Source organism: Triturus cristatus, chromosome 10, assembly GCF_964204655.1.
Source record: "Triturus cristatus chromosome 10, aTriCri1.1, whole genome shotgun sequence".
NCBI classification, from domain to species: Eukaryota; Metazoa; Chordata; class Amphibia; order Caudata; family Salamandridae; genus Triturus; species Triturus cristatus.
The window spans coordinates 210,079,183-210,100,555 of NC_140593.1; the positions used below are offsets into that span (position 1 = coordinate 210,079,183).

At 41.7% G+C, this 21,373-nt stretch overlaps 1 protein-coding gene across 3 annotated transcripts in view; it reads left to right on the forward strand.

Moving 5' to 3' along the window:
* Nucleotides 1-21,373, forward strand: part of NEBL (nebulette) — a 678,034-nt gene that overhangs the window by 273,123 nt on the left and 383,538 nt on the right. The gene's annotated exons all lie outside the window — the stretch shown is intronic.

A 21,373-nucleotide genomic window follows, 5' to 3' on the forward strand; every position in this document is an offset into this window, starting at 1 on the left:
AAAGATGACCACACCATTCCCGTCGAGGAGGTGAGATTAGTAATTTGTTAGAAATAAAGCAACTAGTGCAATAAAATTCAGGAGTATGAAGATGGAGGCTGGACATACATCACACGTCAACTCTGATTGTATACTTCTTTGTATACTTCCTTCTACAGTGGGTCAAACAGACTTTAATTTAATAGGTACAGGAGTTTAAAATGTGACAAAATCCATTAGAATTTATTGCAAATTATGATTTAGAATACATAGAAATGACAGGCATTTACACTGATAGTTTTGTGCCGATCAGGGCCGTAGCTTAGTCAGTAAGCTTAGGGGTATGTGAACCTCAAATTTCCCAAATATAAACACAGTTGCTGCGGGGTGAAGGGGTGAGATGACTAGGGCTATGGATGGACTATTTCCGTGATAAAGAGGTCCAGTACTGATTTCCATTAGGTGGGCCTCTGTGAAGAGAGCACAGTGACCGAAAAACGATGGGTTGGAATCTACCCTGAGTTATTGCCACTGGTTAGACTATTTGCAAATACTCACCCCATTACGTTTTGGGTGCTCAATAGCCAGTAGTATGCCTGGAAACCTGGAAGACTGGAGCAGCTTTCCAGGACTACTACTGACATTTTTTGTTAATTGCAGAACCTAGTAAATTTGAATCCATGCAATGATTGCTTCTACGGTAGCAGATGTACTCTTTTTTTTATATCCAATCTCTATATATTTAGGTATCCAAAATTGTAACAAGTTCAAGCTTCTTAGTAAAATGAGAATGACAAGAAAAATTAACTTAGACATAGCTGACCCGACTCAGGGCCCCCAGACCCAACTACTAAGCGAAGAATGCATTTGAGCAGTGTTACACCACAAACATACTCCTGAAGCCATGCCATTGCCTGTTTCACCTGGGCCTGGTAGTTCTCCCTGGAATCTCATGACTAAGGACACATACAACACACTGGCCTGAAGTCCCTGCCCTGGGATCACTTATTTAAATGTATTTTTTCTGCAGGTACTCTTCATCTCTGCTAGGAGAAGTCTTTAGGATAGAGTTGTCAAATCAGTGCATGGAATGGGGCTCTGTTTCCATCCACACTTTTTACAGATCCTTTTATGAACTGATTGATGACCCCAGGTACTATGCCTGAGTTGCAAACAAAGATGAGTGCATTAGAAAATTAATACGACGAGCCGAGACCAGGGTTGAACTTGGCTCTAAGATTGCATGCCCAAGCCATGAAAACATTTGGCATGTATTACATGCAACAAACATAATATAAAAATATGACAGTCTCTTCAAAATTCAAGAAAGTGTATTTCTTTAACAAGCAGAAGAGTGTATATTCAAGAAATATTAATGACTCGCACCCAAACAACAATGCCATTATCAACTAAGAGGCATGTCAGAAGTCATGTAAACCTTAAATGTGGCCCAGATTCATATTATAGATGGAGCAACATTATGGTCCATTAAATCAAACATAAGAATTGCTTGTACAGCTCATATCATGCACTTAGGTTTTTTAAGTTGCTTTCATATGTGATAATAAAGAAAAAGGAGGCTCTGTGAAATAAAATGTTTGTGTAGTGTCACACAATTCGAACAAGAAGGGAAATCAGTATTGATTCTAGATTATCTTGTTTCACATTTTGAAAATCAGCAACCAGATATATATGTCTGACTTTCTCTCTCCCGTGTAATACATCAAAGGTCACTATTTTTTCTTTTACTCTTTTCTGAAAAAGAGACACAGACTAGCAGACCCAACCAACTCTGGGCCACTAGACCCAAGTACAGAGACAAGAATACACTTATTTAGGGGGTGTCACACCCCAAGCATCCCCTGAAGCTATGCCCGGGATGCCGATATCTAGATATATTTTCTCACATTTTTCTCTAAAGGCGTTTATATGTAATGGAAGGAACATACGATCTTCGCTATTTTGGGAAAGCAAAGAGATCTTTTGAGGAGAAGATGAATTACTACTCTGGACATTGAAAAAAGAGCTCTGTTGGCAGTAGCATCTCAAAATATCTCAGATACGTTCTGAAGCTTGGATCATGCTTCCAGACTGGGTCACTTACTTCTCTCATCTTGCATAAGGGCACAGGGGAAGCAGCTATTAAACTAGTCAATGCAGTCAGCTGCTAAACAGACAAAATATGACAAACCTGCTTGTCGGGTATTCAATACTTGGGCCACATGTATGAAAGTTTTTTTGCATTTGCAAACGGTGCATTTAGATAAATTGGCTGTTTGCGAATGCAAAATATCCTTTTATGATACATGAAAAGCTTTGTAGTCAAAAATACGATTATGTAAAATTGCGACTACAAAATACATGAAATATGCATTTTCTAAATGCAAACTGTGCATTTAGGAAAATGCAATTACCATTGACTTTAAGTCAATGGTAACCATGTGCAAATTTTGAAAAATACACAAAACTGCATTTTTGAAAGTGCCATGTAGCACAAACATGCCCCTAGGGCATGTGTGCGCTTTACATGCGCACATTTATTTGTTGGGGGTGGTTCAGGGGGGCCTTCGGCCCCTGGACAACCTTTGCAAGCTTTGCATTAGCTAATTTGCTCCAATCACCAATTAGGTAATCGCAAATTAACTAATGCAAAACCATTTGCACTAATAGGGATTCACTATTTACCAAGATTTCTTACATACATAGCATTTTGCGATTACCAAAATGCGATTCAGTAAAATTGCTAGTTGGCAATTACAAAATACTCATTTGATACATGGGGCCCTCAATCCTTTCACATTCACTGTTTGAACTCCATAGTGATATAGAAGACTCACACCTTTAAAAAACTAATTTGATTTTCATTTTGTAAAACATAAACTTTCGAAAACATACTTTTACAAATCTTTCATTGTATATCCATGCCCAATATGGACGAGAAATAAGTTGAGTCAATGAACTGCTGCCACCTCTGAAAGGTGTGATTCACATGATTTTATAGAGTTGTAAGACAATGTTATAGAGGTGTAAGATTGTCCCTCTTGCCTTCAAGCAGCGGTGTCACCACAATAAAGTGTATTAGTTGTAACAGACAGGGACAAAGGGGCACATGCATCAATGTAGGCTTTTGCGATTCCTTAATTGCGATTATTAAGGAATCACTATTAAGGAATTGCAAAAGCCTATGCAAGTAGGAATCGCTATAAAATTAGCGATTCCCAAACATTCCTTAATTGCGACTCGCAAATTGCGAGTCGCAATTAAGGAATGCCTTCCCATTCATTCCTATGGGCCTACAGGCCCATAGAAATGAATGAAAAATTGCATGCGCAGTTTGCGAGTACCCAATAGGTACTCGCAAATTGCTCATGCAATTTCAAGGGTGCAAGAGTGTCAAAAGGACACCATGTTGCACCCATGAAATTGATCTGTGCACACATGTTGCGCACACACATGTTCCTAGGGCATGTGTGTGTGTAATCTACAACTTTGAAAAATGCACTTTAGTGTATTTTTCAAAGTTTTTGCAAATTACCATCAAGTTCAAATTGATGGTAATTTGCGGCCCCATTAGCGAAATCCCTATTTGCAATTTCATCATGCATTGCATTTAAGGAATCGCAAATTGCGATTCCTTAAATGCGATCGCAATTTAAGAAATCGCAATAAATTGCGAATTCTTAAATTGTGAGTTCCTTAAACCTTGATGCATCGCAGTAGCCCTATTTGTGGGCACAAACGGCCGATTTTTGCGAATCGCACCATTTGCGCTCGCAAAAAAGCTTGATGCATATGCCTGAAAGTGTTTCTATTGGCAAGAAAAAAGAAATCATGTGCTTGTACAACCTTTCTGGAAGAAAACGTTAAAATTATTTAGATTTGCTTTGAAGACCAGCTCCCTTCACCAAATGCAAGAAAAAAAATCATTGTTGAGCCACATTTTGGTAACAATAGTGGCAAATGGTGTCAAGGGCACTCGCTGATGCCACTACAAGTATTGACATTACTCATACCAGAGAGTATGAGGAGCACACAGTCAAAGTCGTACTTGAGCCCCAACTGAGGCTAAAAAATGTTTTTTAGATTTAAAGTTTCACTTAATATCCTCCCAGTGATAGACTTAAATTAATTAGTGTAGCAATACTGTCAGATATTTCCCAATCACGTGATACCCAACCATGTTTTAAGTACTTAATAGGATATTTAACCATCCAAAAGAGCAAAAGAGTAAAAGAGACCAGGGATAGGCCAGGGAACAGAAACCAGAAATATTGATTATGTGGATTATTATCCAACAAAAGGCTAATTTACCGGGGTAGTGACCATGAAATAAATCTTTGAGAATGTTTTCGTAACCCTAGAATTTATGGCAATAAGAATGCTTGTCTAAATTAGAACATTAGAAAATCATTGTCTAAAAGTCTTATGTTATGGAATAGCTGTTTCCCGGATGTTTTTAAATAAAAATAAAAATACCTATTTGCCTAAGGTAGTTCTTAGTGAAAACAAGCTTCTACGGGATATGTATTCTGGCCTTCAGTCATTGTAATTAAGGGAAGTTAGAGACATCTGCTATTATGGGTGATTGAACAATGTAACTGAGTGTCCATTAAAGAGATTTTAATGTTCTGGTTAACACCCATTTAAAACATGATAGGGTTGCCTTTCTACTAGAGCAGTAGATAGAGGTTGTGTGAGGCAAAACAGAATTCACACTTTTTTGTTCTGGTCTACCTCAAATCTAAAAAAATGTAGTCAAGCCATGTGTGCGTGTGATGGAACACAAACTTGACAGGGATTCTTTCTCTGGCCAACCAATGCAAGTAATTTAAAAATGTTAGAGCCATTTGCCAAATATAGTGACTAACATTATTTGAGGGAATTCACACTGCAGAAAGGTTTCTAGTGTGCAAAACCACTATTTAAAATATACCTGTTTTGCACAGGTAGAGTGGCAAATGTGATACCCTATTTAACTAGAACCATGTCATTCTCCTGAGAGGAGTGACGAGTTGTGTGAAGCATCATAAACACGAGATAATCACATTCAAATGTACAACCCACTGCCAGCTGAATATGAACTTTCACGGTGGCTGCATAAGTCGTGAATCCTCTGTAAAAGGGTGCCAGTGCATTGGTCATCAAGTACATTGAGCAATACGTGTAAGAGCAAGATTTAACCTCTTTCCTCATAGACATTCAGTTAAAAAACAGAACAGGGATATTTGCCACAAAGAGTGGGTAGAGTTCTGTACTAGAGCACAACCCGGAGAGATAATTTTTTTAGCCTGCCACCAACACTAAAGGTGTGCGAAATATGCAAATTTGTTTTGAAATCTGCATTATTTTCACACATTTTTGCTTTTTCCGTGAAATATAGTTAGTTCACCAGATTCTCAAGTTGGGTTTTCTAGTAGGATATACCTCGCAGATGAAGTGATGCAAGATACTGAACAGCTACTGCCTTACTCGTACCAGTGTCCTATAGGTAAAATTCATGAACAGTTTTGCATTAGGAAAAATTTTAAAACTTTAACCTAATTCATGCATCATGAAATTGTTAGTTTTCTACGATTACAACACTATAACAAAAACTTTGCACAGGGCTAATCACAAACCTTTTGCATTTACAAAACTACAGTTAATATGAACTCGAGATATAGCTAAGTGTCAAAGAGAGTGACATGGTTTGTGTGAGGAAAAACTAATTTAGGAGATATATTGTATGGTCAGTCACATACGATTTCTAGAAATTGCAGTAACTTACATTACTTAGAGTGCAGCCAATATTGTCTGATTGAACTCAAATTAGAGAAAGACGCTTTCTTTATAGTTGCAAATAAATTACAACAAAAAATAGTAAGGTATATGTAACATAGAGTGGCCAGGAAAGTGTGAGGGAAACAAATGAGACCCAACAATGCTTTGGTCTTTTTCAACAAAGATACTAATAGCAGGTCAGTATTGACCATAGTTTGGCAGTCTGGCCCAGATGTGCTAAAAACCACAATGTGGCAAAAACTGTACTATTGGTCAGTTTTTCCCATGTAGAATATATGCTTCAATGAAACGTTGTACAAGCACAGGGCGAACTGGCTTTGTGTTGGATAGTTGAATTTTTTTGAAAGAAGGACGTGGAACGTTAAATCTGTGAGCGATCAAGGCTCACAATAGTTAATGGATATGTTCCTGAGATGGTAGTTTCTTCCTGGACCTATATCCAGGTGGAGGGCTGACTAGTCCCCATCATCACGCCCTGGATTGTTGATCTGAATATTGAGGTTTTAATTACGTTTTTTTTTAAAGCAATTCAACCAATATCCGTTAAGAGACTATAAACCTTAGGAATTACACCCGGAAGTACAGGAATATAGAGACTTCTGCTTATAAAATCCTCCTTGAAGGTACTATGGACTTCTGAAAGGTTGAGTCTCCAGTATCTATAGGAGCAACCAGTTGAATAGGAGTTTTATGTGCTTATGACCAGATCTGTGATGGTCGAAAGGGTCATTTACCCCTATAGCAACAACCATAGAACTTTGGTGAACACTGCATAATCAATTAGAGAGATGTTTATACTATTGACCTGAAGAAGGTGGTCTTATATTGTTTTCCCACTGAAATGCCTCAACGCCCCCTTGATTTTGTTAAATTTGAGGAACAATGAATAATTTGTGACAGTTTGCACTTACTTTTACTGATTTCTTCAAATTAATGATAAATGTTTATGTCTGGGATGTTGTCTCTCTTATTTGTGATGTTTTATAATTAGTTTACAATATGTTTTCTATGAGAATGTTTTTAACTATATGAATATTATCTATTTTTCTATATTTTCTTTTAATCTATGCTTCATTAAACAGATTTTATTCAATTTCCTTTTGGGTCCTTTTACGACGGAGAGTGTTTAGCTTCTGATACATGACACAGTGGAGTGTGAATGATTTGACTGGTGATTTCTTCAAGAGAATTTTCTCTTTTACTATATTATTTGTCTTGCATAGTGCCAAACTCTTGATAATGAATGCAAAGGAGGTATAACAGTGGCAAGATGTGACTTTATGTACAACCCTAGTGCCAAATGAAACTATGTGCAAACAAGTCAGCAGAACAGTACTGTGAGAAGTTGGCTCGGTATATGATGTCCACCAATTAAAGTGGGCACCTTGCACCAGTCCAAACAACCCTTATGGTGATTTAAGAGGTCAAAGATAACCTTAGAAAGCTATCCAAGTGGTCGCTCTGGGGAGCAGCCTTCAGGCTTAGTCTTGAAGGAATGTTAAACAGCTTGTTTTACCAGAATACAACCTTATTGTATTGGTGAAATGAATGGAGAACCACACAGTAGTTCTAAAAATATGTATTTATTATTATAACACACTTTAAATACCTCACAGTATCTGCTACACACAGATGAACACAATGCCCACAATACTGTAGCACAGAAATAATCGTAAGTAGCACTAATACACAGTGGGATCCAGGACGAGGCCAAACCATATACTAAAATAGTGGTATAAGAACCACGACTCGAGTCAAGACAGAGTCTAGAGATTGTAGAATCGCTGGGACCCCAGGGAATCACCAAAGGTGAGTAAGGAGGGACTCCACGGAGGACGGGAGCAGTGTGAGAACATGACCGCGTGCTACGTACAATTCAATGGAAGAGTTGCGGTTGCTATTTTAAAGTTTAAGGACCCCTCCCAGTGGATTATGAAGAAACCCTTTAGAACATAGAAGGCCACCCCACCTGTGGATACTGAAGTACCAGAGTTATCTATCCCAGGGTAGCCAGGTGCATAGGGCTGAAGTGGCGTCGGAAACCATCATCAATCTCAATGGGAGTCTTCAAAGAAATGCCACTGCTAAAAAGAAGAAAAGTTTCTGGTGGAATTTCACAGGTGTATTCTTGATGGAAGGAACCTGAAAGCAGAGGGGAGAGAGTCTGGGTCACTCAACAGTGACCAGGGGCTCGGTAGACAAATGCCCACCGTTGTCAGGTGCTTCAGGTGTGAAGAGGGAGACCTTGACTCAGCAGCCACCGGGGACCAGGAGATGTCGAGGATGACCAGGAGCCAGATGCAAGCTGTCCCACAAAGCATGGCGGGAGCTGAGGGGTCGGTGTCCGGCGGGAGCACCAACCAGTCTTGGCAACGGCAACCCATGAAGACGGTTGAGTACGTTCACGGTCTGGCCCAGCAAGGACCAGGAGACTCACCACAGCAAGGGGAGTCAGGGCAGGCTTGGAGCAACCAGGGAAGCCCAAGAAAAGCAGTGTTGTCCCTCAAATGGACCCACAGGCCGAAGGCACAGGAGTAATGATGGGACTTCTAGCAGTTTCACAAAATAACAGTTCTTTGTACAGAATGTACGCAGAGGTTGGGGCTATCCATAGCCCAATGCAATTAGTTGGGGAATGCCAACAAGCATATGTACTTGCAAAAGCATGTGATGCGCAGGGGTTCAGGGTATGTGGTCCCCACGAGGGATACTTTCATCACACATGGTGAGAGGGTAGCTCAACCTCATGGAAAGTAGGAACCCACCTCCTGTGTTGCTGGAGTCTTCGGTGCCCGCAGGAGCTCAGGATCAGCAGACCGGTCAGTTGCGTTATGGTGCCTGCGAATGCAGTGGAGTGACTCCTTCACCCCATGGGAGATACTTCAGTTGTCCTTGATGCTCCACAGGTCCTGCACAAAGCCTGTATGGTGCACGGGCACAGGCGATGCTTTTGATGGAGTGGGAGACGAAGTCAGGCCCATTCAAAGTCCAGCTTAGTACACAGTGTCCAGACGGTCGTAGTTCAGGGGTTTCTGGTTTAAAATCTTGTCCACGTCAAATCTAGGGTCCTACAGCCAGGTAAGCCCTTACGTACCCATGCGAGAGGGTTGGACAGATTCAGGGGACCCTCCCAGGGGAGGGTCTGGACAATGGGGAGAATAGTCCCCTGTCCCTTGTCCAGTTTTGCGCCAGAGCGGGAGCCAACAGCTACCAGGACTGGTTTGAACTGGACTATGCACAGGGACACCAAATGTGCCCCATATGTAGACTTTCAGACACTTTGGATGTGCACCCACCCAGCCCCAATACACTAAATCCTGTCTGGGAGGTGGTCACACTTCCCTATGACAGGATGCCTATTGTCCTGCCTTCCTCTGCGAGAGCTTGGTTCAGCAGCAGGAGAGCAGAAATGTGTCTCTGGTCGGCAGCAACCATTTTGTGCTGCCGGGTCGAAAAGGCTGGTAATGGGAAGACCAGGGACCCCACAAAGCTTGCTTCAGAAGGGTGGAATCATACCTCTACACCGGACCAGAGTAGAGGTATGATTCCAAGGTGTTTGATACCAAGCACAACATGTTTTTTGTTGCAGCCGTTTTCGAGATAGCATTTTACACAAGCATATAGCCTATATGTCTGGCTGTGTCACCGAAAACCTGAGAGAATGGTCTCTGAAGGCTGCAGGGGTGCTCTGCTCATGCAGGTGTACACTCTTACCTAAAACCCAGCACCCTGCCATCAGGATTGTCAAGGCCTGCTAGAGGGGTGACTGATAGGTGTTAAGTGTAGTGACCTATAGATATAGTAAACGTATATCTAAAGTAAGTGGTGCATGCACCATCTTACACAGGCAGCAATGGCAGGCCTGTAGATCCATTTTGCATGGTCTCTCATGGGTGGCATAATATTTGCTTCAGCCCATGAGAGGCCTCTGGGGTACCTAAGCCCTGGGTACATGTGTACCATATATTAGGGACAGACAAGGGTACCCCAGTATCCAATCTGGAGTATACCTAAGTACATGGCATAACATTTTAGGGAGAAAGCAGATAGACTAGGGTCCTGATTAGCAGGATCCCAGTCAGACTAGTCAAAAACAGTGTAACATCAAACAAAAAGTGGGGGTAACCTTAAGTATCAGATCCTACTTTCCTACAATTACCCAATATGCACATGACATTTTCACATAATTACTTCTTATGTGACTTACCTCTAGGCAGTTGTCAACATGTACACTTTTGTACTGGAGAGCATACCTCAAGTACAGATAGTTGTTAACATGTACAATTTTGTACTGGAGAGTATACCTCAAGTACAGATACCACACAGAATGCCACTGGGGTGTCTTTAAACTGTGGTACAATGTCAGGCCTTGTGCTAAAATGGCATTTTTTGCACTCCCGTGGAAAATGATGAATAGTACATAAAACAGGGTCGCAGGTTTTCATGTAGAACTTCAGTGTATAGCTTTTAATACATATGGGCCAATCATTTGCTACTGAAGAAGTGCTGCACATCAGCAACTCTGCCAAAGGTGCGCTCTGTACATTCAGACATCTCAAGAAAGTACAGCTGTTTATTCCCCCAAAATGAACCTACAACAATAGTGCACTCTCTTGTCATCTCAAAACTCGACTACGGCAATGCCCTCCTTACAGGAACTCCTAAATGTCACCTGGCGCTCATTAAAGCTGCTCTCAACGCAGCTGCCAGACTCCTCACAGGTACTAATAAATTTGACCACATCTGTCCTGTAGTCTTAAATGGCTTCCCATCGAAGAAAGATGCTTTCTCAAGATAGCCTGCATCACCCACAAAGTGCTTCATACAAAAACCCCTGAATACTTAGAGACCAGAATTTTCAAGAGCTAGAAGAGCCCAAACACTGAGAAGCTCCGGAGCTCTCCTTCTCATTCCTCCCAACTTCAAGAAGAAATCATCTGTCTCACTCCTTCTCAGGTAATGGTCCGAAGATCAGGAAACTCGCTACCCAAAGATCTCTGCTGCAACTTCTTCCCCTCCTTCAAACGGGGCCTCAAATCTCCACTCCTCAACAGTTACCTCAACATCTCAACAAACTGTTCTTTTTTCCCCTCATTAATTAACGCCTTCTAGATGGTCACACAACTTGCTCAATCGCTTTTTTATCACTGATACTATTCTCCTCGATGTGCCCTGTGTTATACTTTATGACTATATAAACACTTAGTGTTGTACTGTCTTGTGGGTGTCACATTACGAATTCCCTCATGTACCTCTTGTAAATGTATTTATGTATTCTCATAATCTGTAAAGCACTCTGATACCCTCAGGTCTAACTAGCGCAGTATAAAACTCAAAAATAAATAAATAAATAAATAAATGGCAATTCTGGAATTTTTGCATTGTAGTTTGTATACAAACCACAAGCAATACATCTGACATTAGCACCACTATTATGACAGGAGTGTCTCGTACATCAAAGGACATATGCACTCCAATTACATTAGACAATATATTGGATCTTTTTTCAAAGCAGTATGAAAATAAGACATTAGTTATGGGGATGTGAGCACTTCTTAATTTGTAAGTCTAAATTCCTATCAGGGCCAGTGCACCAGTTGAATAAATAAACCAGAGTTCTGCCCCTTGTAGCTATGGCACAGAGCACAGAGACTTAACTTAAGGTAAATTGTGTGAAGTATTTAGCAATAACAAAACAATTAAAAAGTCAAAACACAACACAATAAAAATCCCAATTTCTAAAAACAGAAAAACATTTAGTAAGCAAGATGACCCCAAAACTACTAACCTTTTACTAACTTTGGATAGGACTTTTTGTGAGGTTTTTGGGCAAACAGTGGCAAGAAAAGCACCAATCAGAGTCACTGTTTTAAGTTGACCAAGAACTACCCACAATTTCAAGCTGACATCAATGACCTGGAGTTCTGTAACCCCAACTGGATCATCCAAGTCAAAGATTTTGCCTACTGACTTCTGACTTAGGGCTTGATTTAGAAGTCAGCGGACAGGTAACTCCCACCTGCCATATTACAAGTGCATTTTATCCTATGGCACTTCTAATATGGCAAGTAAGATATCTGTCAAAAATTGTGAGGGAGTGACCCATCCGCCAAACTCTAAATCAGGATCTTAGGCTCTGAAATGGAAACCCAAATCCTTCAGCAAGCCAGGGCTGTAGGCTGTAACCAACAAATCTGGATATCCACTGGATGAGGTCCAGCTGAATCCATTGGTTTTGGTTGGTAAAGTTCTAGGTGGAAAAATGTAACTTTCACAGTTGCTGAAGTTGTCTTGTCAAGCTGATACTCTTCATGTGTTTGCCCAGTCAAGACTTTTTCTTTCGGACTGAGTCTCATTTTTGTAGCTCAAAATCATCCAAAGGGGCAAGGCTAAAGATTTATCAGATGAAGTCCCTCTGAAATCGCACAACCTTGATGCAAGGTCTCCTCTGAATCTCTTGAATTCCGCAAAAGATTTTTTTATCCCAACTTTTTAGAATTTCTGGGGCAGTTCATCTTAGCAACTTCTAAGCCTCCCAGAACTTCATGGACAGCAGTTAAGGGGTGGAACACACTTGAGCAGAGGCCTGTATCAGTTCAATCCATTTCCATTTGTAATTAGTCCACTGGTCACTCCAGAAAAAAGGACTCTTGCAGTGTTTGACATCCCTGTAGCCACACAGGAGGTCAGCCAACTCACCCTTGGAGTCTACTTGTTTTGTCCTGGTTACAAGTGGGAGCAGGCCCAGTCTATCATGTCTCCACTCAGGTAACAGACTGCAGGTCCAGTCTGTTCTGCCACAGGTCCAAAAGTGTTCTGAGGGGCTGTGGGTGAGGTGCTAGTAAATGTGGTAGACTGCTCTACACTCTGACACATAGGCAAAATGTTCTCACTTTTGCAGCGCATCCTGTTTCCCTCACAGTAAATTATCCCAGAGTGCACCATTCGTAGTAAAAGCCAAGAGAGTAAAATCTTTCTGCCCTTGTAGAAAGCTTATATCACACCTCGTTATGTTTTTAAGGTAAAGAGCAGACCTCTCCAACTAAACCATTCTACACAGTTTTAAGGCCAGCTTCCTCTTCCTTTGAGACTAAAGCCAAGTGGCTAATTATTTTTGGGGTCAAAAGACCCTCTTCTCCAGTTGTTCCCTCATCATCAACCTATAAAGATGCAGCCCCCTCCCCCGGTCCATTCAACATGAGTTAAGTTTATGGCCACTCCTAAACTGCCCTGATTTGGTTAAGCTGGGTCACATTACTCCTCCAAACCATCCTGCCAATCCCAAGCAACTGTTTCAGGTCTGAGAACTGTTTCACACCTCATCAAATCAGCACACACAACTGCAGGCAGGCCAATGCTAATTAGCTTGTAGGCGTTTCAGGAAGGAAAAGTGTGACTTTTTAAAAATTCCTTTTTCTATATACTTATCAAAATCCAAATTCACCACTGAAATGGATTTTTAATAAATGTTAGAAACAGTGGTTTATCCATCTCTGTATTGTATTCCAAACCCAATATAAAGGATTAATGGTATTTTAGCTTTGTTCAGCTCTGGGAGTGAAAATAGCTCTTGGGGGCTGATCTCTGCAGGACCATGCAAAAATTAGATTTGTACCATGTTCCACTTTTAGATATCAGGCTTCCTACGTTGTGGGCAATAAGGCCGATTTAGGGGTGACTTAATATTTAAACACAGTGGTTTCTTCTTCTCAAAATGATTATTTGTAAGGGCTGCCTGCAGGTTTAAAAGTTGTAGGAGTCACATAACATATGTGGGCTTGATTCCATGTTTTCTTTGTCAGCCTACTGAATGGCACAATATGTGCTGCAGTCCAGAGGTGGCATGTAACTATCTATGCAATTGGTTGTATTTTTTTACACCATGCACAATGGCCTTAAAGTAAAGTTAAATATGCCAATTTGTATATAGCCATGTTTAGCACATTTGAGGGGTCAGATCACATGCACTTGGGACTGGATGGCTGTATCCCAGTAGACAGCGGCATCAGTCCATAAAGAAATAGGTGTGACCATGCTAAAGGGCTAAATCACATAAAAGAGAGACGGAGGGATCGAACTACCATATGTCTTCTGAAGTCAATTACATATACCAAAACACACAGAAGGGCCCCGCCTCTATTGATTCAACTGTCAAAAACAGGCTGAGGACCGGGGGGAAGAAACAAAAAAATTAATTAAAGAAAGGTCCTACTACCCTTAGTTACTTATCACACAGGAATAAATCCCAAAGTGATCAGATCCAAATCAATTTTGAAAATGTATTTAATACAATTCAGATTTCTTTAATTTTAACAAAACATTTATTTTATACATTTTTATGACATTTTTTGCATACATCATTTTGACATGATTTTCCATCCATTACAGAAAACATGCATTACATCTCACATACCAATCATTCCACATTTCATACATCCATCATACATCAGCCTAGAAAAAACTGTGTCTGTCATACAACGGCTGAGTTTAAGTTACTTTTTCCTTTTGGTCACTTCTGGACTGGACACATAAACAGTCAATTCACATTTTGGTGGGTATATTTTTGATCTACTGCCTTCTTCAGGACAGTATTAGCTTTAATTGTGTACATAAAACATCAGGAAGTCAAACAAGGAAATTCTCATCAATGTATTTATTTTTGAATATGGGTCTAATTTCTTTACGTATGTCCAAAGATCAAGAGTAGGAATAATCTCAATCACAATAAGTGCACTCTCTTCCTTCTCCTGAGGGTAACTTTCACCTCAGTCCCCAATTTTGAGTCCCGTACGCCAAACAGACACGCCTTCGCTTTAAATCACACTGTATCATTCGTCAGACTGGATGAGCTCAGTTCAAGCGTCAGGCTTCCTACTTCTCGAACTTTGTTGTAAATCACCAATGTTTTCCCTTCACACCACAGCCATGGGCTTTTCGCGTCCCGATCGGGCTTCCATAAACTCTAGTGTATGATAAGTAATTCAGAGTAGTAGGACCTTTCATCAAGAAATTACATATACACCAAAAAGAGATAGTAGTAGGGTGCGCACTATCTAAACTAGAGGGTTGCCACTATCTAAATTAGATAATATGGTAGGAATGGACAGGAAAGCCTCAAACATATAGTTGTAGCATACTTCATAATAGGAGATCCTATCTCATCTTGGTTGGATGATATCACCAAGATGGTCTCTACCTCAAGGTGAGGGAGATCTAAGAGGTCTGCACTGGAAAGACATAGGTTTCAGATAAACTGTTAAAACTGCCTTGGTGTAAACCTTAAATATTACCCTTTATTTAATGGGTACACCCAGCAGGATTAAAATCACCTATTGGATCAAACAAATATATCTAGTCTCCATCATCATTTTTTGCCAATGTGTTTCGCCCTCTATCTCTTGCCCAAAAAGCGTGTTAGCCCTTTGTCAGAGTGACCAGGATCCTGAGCATGTCAAGTTACTAACTAGACCTGTGCTAAAGGTAGGAAGGCCCCATCTACTCACAGAAGTTGTTTACATCACAGCACAGTACTAAGAGAATCATTGCTCAATTAATGGTATTAGTGGCACAAGAAGCAGACAGTTCCTCAGAGAAGTGTTTTCAAATTTCACGTTTTCCAATTTTAAAGTAAAGAACATAAAATGATAAAAGTCAAAACTAATTTAAAAAAAGATCAGGACAAATTTAATAAACAAAACAGCATCAAAACAAATAAATCCACATTAAGGGAGACAGGGACATATCTTTTTAAGGTTTAAAGCAAAAATCACACAGAAAACACATGCTTTGCAGTTAACCAGCACATAAACATAATTTCAAGTCTAACAATGATAGAGCAGAGGTCGGGTTATCCAAAAGGGTCTAACTGGGCTGTGTTTTTACTTTTAGATTTAGAATATTTTTCAGAGTTCCATGTATTTCAGCACGGCAGGTCAGGAAGTTGAAGCCAGTGAGGGTCTCTCTGAGTCAGATACCTTGTTGTGATGCTCCCCCTGTAGTGTTTTGGTGCCAAAAGCTTCTGCCAAAAGCTTCAAGTACGACAGAGGAGGATTTCAAAGCCACTGTTGTTGCTTCAGAGCTGCAGTAGATTTTCCCCACATCTGGTCTAATGGTTTACCTTCAGACATAGTCAATTTGGTTCTCAAAATCTTCCAGTGGGGCAAGACTGGAAGTTGTTGTTTGGCAAAGCTCCTGAAACCTAAAACTTCCTGAGTACCTTATTGGGGTGTGTTAGACCTGGCATTTTTGGTGTGTTTTCCCTTGACGTTTTGCCTCTGCCTCATGTTATTTTGACTGTGTGCTGGTTCAGGTAATCTGAACACAAAGCCACTGCTGATTGGTGCCAAAGTACAAGTGCTCCCTATGTAAATTATAATTCTGATTGGTTCTCCATGTTTGGCATATTTAATTTACTGGTAAGTCCCTAGTAAAATGCACTGTGTGTGCCCACTGCCTTTAAATCAAATGCTACTGGTCGGCCTGCAGTATTGATTGTGCCACCCACACAAGTATCTTTCCAAATGTGTCTCAGACCTGCTACTGCAGTGTCTGCACGCTTAGTTTTTAACTGCCATGTCGACCTGACAAGTGCATCCACTTGCCAGGCCCTAACCTTCCCTTTTCTTACATGTAAGGCATCCCTAAGGTAGGCACACGGTATCCTCATGGGCAGGGTGCAGTGTATTTAAAAGGTAAGACATGTACTGGTGTGTTTTAGATGTCCTGATAGTGAAATACTGTGTATTAAGTTTTTCACTATTGCAAGGACTAGTTCTCCCATAGGCTATCATTGGAGCTGCCTTGTAACATTTTACAAGTGTAACTTTCAATTGGGAACAGCTAGAGATTTGGAGTTTGGGGTCTCTGGACTCAGAATTTAATAATACACCTTTTAGTATAGGTGTTTTTTAAATTGTGTTTGAAAATGCCACTTTTAGAAAGTGGGCATTTTCTTGTTTAACCATCCTGTATGCCTCTGCCTGCTTGTGGATTCACTGTCTGGTTTTAGATGGACAGGGGCTGTTTGTGCATTCAGTCCAAACACTCACACAAAGGGACCTGAGGTGTGCCATGAATATGCTGATGACTCATCCTGGGCTTGAGTGGTGGGAGGAATTGTTACTTGCACCTGAATAGGCTGTGGCTGCCCTGCATAATGCCGTCTCCACCCCCTGTAGTGTGGATGGACCAGGGAAGACAGAACTGGTTTTACTGAACAGACTTTCTGAACAAAAACTTCAAAGAGAGAAAGGGATATAAGTATTAGACTTAAAACCCCAAGCCTTTAGATTACTTCTGAACTAGGAGGGCCCTGCCAAGAAGAAGAGCTAAGGAGCTGCCAGGGAGAGTACTGCCCCTTTGCTGTGTGTTGCCTTACTGGACTGGCCTCCAGTTGCTGCTTCTGTCTGTCTGTCGGCAGAGGAAAGGACTGGACTTTTGCCTTTCTGGGGTAAAGTTCTCCGAAGGCTTGATGCAGAGCTTGCCTCCTGGTAAGAAGTCTCAGAAAAACAAACAATTCACCTGCAGCTTCCTTGAACTCCACTGCTGGGTACTCTCACCTGCTTTCTGTTGCCAAATTCGGTTCTAGGCCCTTAGAGGCTGTTCCTGATGCAAAGAACTACAAAGAACTGAAGAAACCTGCAAAAGAAGCGCTTTGCCTTTCTTGCAGCTGTATTTCCTGATGCAGCACCGCCATGCAGGAAAAAATCCTGACGCACAGCCCCATGTGGCTGAAGAAACTGACACAGCGGCTACCAGTGGCCTGTAGAACCGTTGGGCGCTGAGTTCGACACACCGGTCTCTGAAGCCCGAGACTTCTGCACCGACTTCAACGCAGGCCTTGCTGTGCGGCTGCAAGAAGCGACGCATCATGGGACAGCGGCTGAAGAAATGTTTGTCGCTGCCTCATCGCACTCCGGCGCGTCCCAGATTTCCAAGCATCGCCCCTGTTTGCCACGCATCACTACCACAGCACCTGCAGACCAGAACTGTCTTGAAATCGACACGTCACTACCCCCTACAGTCAGGATTTGACTTTTCCGTTTTCCTGCATACAGCAGAACTGTCGCATCGCCTCTCCAAGTACTCAGGAACTGATGCATTGCTGTGTTTTCCGATGCTTCCCTCCTCTGCGGCTGTTATGCCTTGTGGATTTTTACGCATTTTAGGTACCTTGTGTAAAAATCATGCATCTATAGTTTCCTGTGGACAGAATTGCTTGAAAACTTTTAAAAGTCATATTTTGAGATGTGTATGTTGGATTTTTTTCATTTGGTTGTGTTTGGTTTGGATAAAGATACTTTGATTTTCTAACCTGTGCCCATTTGTTGTGTTTCACTGTATTACTGTGTGTGTTATGTTCCAATGCTTTACACATTGCTTATTAGATAAGCCTTGTCTGCTCATGCCAGGCTACCAAGGGGGTGAGCAGAGTTTATCTAGGTGTGTAACTTATCCTGACTGGAACAAAGGGCCCCTACCTGGACAGGTTGCATACCACTGACAAATAGTGTCCCCCATTTCTAAGAGGGCCTTTCTCCTTGCACCAAAGCACTTTGAGCGGAATAAAATGAGATATCTTGCCCAACCAAAAACACTGATAAATAACACACCATTTTTGGTACACTATTGTATAGTTCTGGAAAATATACTATTTGAAATGGGATTTCTGGTTGGCTAGGGCAAGCGCCTAAGTCAGGCAGAAACCACCACTAGTAAGGGCAAGGGAGTTACACACTGAAGATAACCCCTGCTCACCCCCTTGGTAGCTTGGCAGAGCAGTCAGGTTTATCCCAGAGGCAATGTGTAAAGCGTTTATGCAACACACTCACCCAGCAGCGACACACTAGGCACACCACAAAAGAAACTCCACACAAGGTTATATCAAATATAGCCTTTGTATTACTCATAAAACACATCAGAACATAATCACATACATACACTGTGCCACCTGACAGTAGGTATCACTTTACAGGGGATTATATACATGACAGGGCCAATCGGGCCACTGCCATAATCATTAGAACAGGTAAGTAATAAAACAACCAGTAACTACTGGTAAAGGCACTTAGCATAAACACATTGTGCATAAATCATAGTCAGCAATGTGTTATTCCCAAACACATCAGGCCCCTTCTAGGCATAAACATTATTGCTGCACATTACACTGGTGGAGTGACTGCCATGGTGGGGAAGTGGGAGGGAGCCAAGTCGAAGGAGACTTTGCTCCATACACAGTCGGCCCATTCCGAGGCTGGAAGTCAGACAGTGAAAGCCTGGCTGTGGTCAGGGACACCAATCCAGAACGACGCTGCCGGAGAAGAGCCGAGAGAGGAACGGCATGGCCAAGCCAGAATACTAAAGTACCCACTTATAGCTGGGCACACATGAGGCAATAACCCTGTACAGGATTGCATCAATACCAATAGAAATGCATGTAACAAGCATTATTAGTGGGCACATGCCATACGTTCCTCCTGCCCACCTTAGGCAACTGTCTCACTCCTAGGCACCTGTCCTGTACCCCAATCTTAGGGCACAAATACAGCAGGTCGAGGGGGAGGGCAACCACGTGCCTCCCTTGTGGCTGCCACCGAATGTCTCTGCTGCCCCTGTGTCACCAGAAAGGGGGGCGGGTGCAGCTCACCTGTTCTCTCTTACCGGGGCGTCCTTGGTGCTGTGATGCAAATGCAGCTGTCCGTGATCGTGCGGCGCAGCTGTGATCCGGGCAAAAATGGGGAAGTAATTTTACCCAGGGGCCTCCGTTGAGGTGTCACCCTGGGCTCCCCTCTCCTGCCCAGGTTTTCCAGGACACTCACCCGCTTCCCGGGTGAATCAGGATCCTTGGTCGAGCAGCACGGTCTCGGCCTCCGATGGCTTGGCCATGCCGTTCCTCTCTCGGCTCTTCTCCGGCAGCGTCGTTCTGGATTGGTGTCCCTGACCACAGCCAGGCTTTCACTGTCTGACTTCCGGCCTCGGACTTCAATGGCTCCCTTGACTCGGACGGACCCCCTTTTCGTACTTTGATACAGACGTCAGAAATCTGCGTAACTACAGGAGGATTAACTCCCATTCAAAAACATATTGGCAGTCGAAATTTTCAAAGACTACCTGTACCATTGAAAATATTTTCACGATTTTAATTAAAGTTTCGTGAGAACACTAAAAAGATCCAGAAAGAGTCTTGTTTATGCAATTATTGTCCTGAAGATGGTCTGACGGATTGACACCTCCCAAGACCGAAACGTCGACTATACCATCTACTTCCAGTATATTTGTTATGCACAGTAGACTATCTGCTCAACAATGAGTTTTGTCCCTGTTCAAACTAAGTTGGAATAGATGTTTTTTTGATGAAATGTGGATTTAATATCGTTCCCTGCTTTCATGAAATATTGCTCAAACTTTTGTTTCCATCTGTACTCCTTTTTATCCTTGATGAATATATAAAGATCATTGTGTTTCAATCACAGAAAAAATCCCCGTGTGTGTTGTTGTCAATGACCGATGATCAGATAAGTCGATTGATTTCACTGTGGTGTTAATTCATTTCAACACATCTATAGATTAAGTTCTTTGAAACTTTCAAATTATTTTTACATTCCAAATAAAATCCCTTGTTGGCAAGTTTACCCTTTCCACTTCTAAAAGTGGCATTTCTAAAATAGTGATAATACATTGGCGCACACCATCACGCAGCTTTTATTACCACTATTCCAAACATACCAAACTTGATCCTGCTACTCCTCTCAAATCAATAATTACCACTTAAACACTTAACAGGGAATCCCAAATGAGAGGGCAGCCTCACAGCTGTGAGAAACCAAAATGGTTGTTTGTAACTACCAGGACATGTCACACAGTTAAGACACATTTCCTACCTTTTACCTACAATGCAGGGCTAGCTAGGGCCTACCTTTGGGGTGACTGATATGTAGTAAAAGGGGAGTCACAGACGTGGCACCCCCTTTATGTGCCATGTCACAGCAAACTGCACGCGCAGGCCCTGCAATGGCAGAGGCCTGAGACACGTTTTAAAGGCTACTTTGGTGGGTGGTGCAAGCAGCGCTGCAAGCCCACCAGTAGCATTTAATTTGCTTGCCCTGGGTATATGAGATACCACTTTACAAGGGACTGACAGTTAAATTAAATACGCCAAACAGGTGTAGACCAATCTTACCATGTTTTACCATGGAGGGCACATTCACTTTACACTGGACAGCAGTGATAACGTGCCCAGAGTCCTAAAACCACCAACATGAGGTCAGAAAAAAATACCAGGAGGCAGGCAAAATGTTCTGGGATGACCCTGCAAAATGGGCCAAGAACAACATATACTAAGGCAGGCTGTGGTACGTGTTCGTCCTCACTTCTGTTTTCTTAGATAAAAACATACTTTCTGATTATATTAGAGGACATACACATCAAGGTTGGGCAATCACTGCAACAATGCCCTAGGTTACTGAACATGAACAATATTGACTTTTTAAATTAATTTAATTAAACAGCAGTTGCAATAGGGCCCACAAACTTTGCAAATATGCCTAAAATGTGTGTTAATTATTTTAGCCAGCAGGGTGATATTATCCTTCATTGTTCTTTTTAAATATAAATT